Here is a 2,244-nt window from a genome sequence, read left to right on the forward strand (position 1 = left end):
GAGTAGACTTCTTTCCCTTCCCTTTTATCTGTAGATGGGACCTCTGGTTTATTTTTTAACACTTGTGGATTTGGGCCTACAAGAAGCCTGACTTGAGTCAGCTCCAAGCTGTGAAGCTAAAAATAGGGTCCTTTTAGAGGACTTGTTAAAGCAGGATGTCTCAGCCTTCATAATGTTTATCACTTTTTTGGCCTAAGTAACCAAGAGAAAGTCTGCTTTTAGCTTATTTTTATGTATGTAATGGTTTGCAATTATATTTATCATATCTTTTGAATTCTTCCTGACCTGTCTTTGGAATTGCAAAGTAATTTGCTTTAAAAAATATAATTTCACCTTTTCCTGTAGTATTTGGCTAGATTATCAGTGCTTTATACTTTATGGAAATTGCTGTGTGTTGCTTCCAGCAACAGGATCAGATTGGTTCTCTATGCTAAAATCTGGCGAACCATTAGCTCTGCTTGCTTTTTTTTTTGGATAAGAAATAAGCTTTCCTAACTGAATATCTGCCATCTGTTGCTAGGTGAATGGTTTTAATACTAGCTCACTTGGTAATGGTAGGAAAAGCCCTACCAGATGATATTGAGGCTTATTCATGCTATTAATTCCTTGATCATAACAAGAGCCAGATGGTAATCTTTGTAAAAGTTATGATGCTAATTGTCATTTGTTGAAGTGGCAAACAATTTGATAGTTTATAAAATAGTTGGACAATCTAGTGCAGAAAACATATACTATATTAGGCTACTTTTTTTTTTGGTACCTGGAACTTTGTGTTTTTGGTTGGCTTTTTTTTCTCAAGACTGGCACTGTACCACTTGAGATGCCTCCACTTCCAGTTAGATGCTTAATTGGAGATAGAAATACTAGGGAGACTCATTCAGTTGGAGCTGTAACTTTAAAGCTAGTTCCAGTTAATATAAATTGTCCAGAGGGCAGTTTGAGTGTGATACTAGCAGTATTACCATTTGGGGTACCTCGTAATGGAAAAGAATTTCAGTGTCCTCTATAAGCATGGTAAAGTAGCTGGGAAGGTGGCTCAGTGGTAGAGCTCATGCCTGGCATGCCAGAGGCCCTGGGTTCGATTCCTCAGCACCACATAAGCAAAAAAAGAAAAAAAAAAGAAAAAAGCCGCAAGTGGTGCTGTGGCTCAAGTGGTAGAGCGCTAGCCTTGAGCTGAAGAGCTGAGGGACAGCGCCCGGGCCCAGAGTTCAGGCCCCATGACCGGACCCAAAAAACCAAAACCAAAACAAAACAAAGCATGGTGAAGTACTGGGAAGAACTTGAACAGACTTTTTAGGTTGATGCTTTATGGTTTTGGACATAAGAACAGTTCCTAATTCAGTTGGATGACAACATACTGTTTGCATCCTTCAGACTACTCACTTGGATAAGTAAATTTTTATTTGAATGCTTTAATTTTTGCCTGCCTTCCTGCCTTCCTTTCTTTTTCTTTCTTCCTTCCTTCCTTCTTTCCTTCCTCTCTCTCCTTCCTCCCTCTTTCTCTTCTTCCTTCCTCCTTTCCTCCCTCCCTCCTCCCTTACCCCCGTCTCTCTTTCTTTCTTTCTTCTTTCGTCAGTTGTAGGGCCTGAACTCTAGGCCTGGGCACTGTACCTCAGCTCAAGGCTAATGCTGTACCACTTGAGCCACAGTGTCACTTGTGGCTTTTTCTGCTTATATTGTGCTGAGGAATCAAACCATGGGCTTCTCGTGCATGCAAGGCAAGCACTCTACTTCTGAGCAACCTTCCTAGCCTCATGAATGCTTTAATTTTTCTGAAACCATGGTGCACTTCAATATCCATAGAAAGACACCCATAGAAAGACACCAAGTATACTCAAGATTTTAGGAGGAAAACATCTATTATAGCCTTAAGGTGCTGAAGAGAAAAACTATTGACCAAGTTGCCTCTTTGTTTTTTGGTAAGTAAAGGATGGGGCACAGTACTGCCTAGCAAGGATTTGTATAATTAGGATTACAAAGATGTCCTCAAAGGGTTGATTTTAGTGACCTAAAGGAGAAATGGTAATGAGATCTTTATAGAGTGACATTTGGCACAGTAATACTGCTGTTATTCTATGTCATGTTGTCACCATGTATAGAGAAAGAGCTGAAGACATCTTGAAATTATAGAAAGGGAAATGGAGAGTGGATGCTGCTGGATTGCTTTTGAGTGTGAGAGAAAGCATTGGAACTTAAACCAACTTTTAACAAAACAGTAATGTATTGTTTTTTCCTTTTAGGTAT

The sequence above is a fragment of the Dipodomys ordii genome, unplaced genomic scaffold (genome assembly GCF_000151885.1).
Source record: "Dipodomys ordii isolate 6190 unplaced genomic scaffold, Dord_2.0 Scaffold119, whole genome shotgun sequence".
In the NCBI taxonomy this organism is placed as follows: Eukaryota; Metazoa; Chordata; class Mammalia; order Rodentia; family Heteromyidae; genus Dipodomys; species Dipodomys ordii.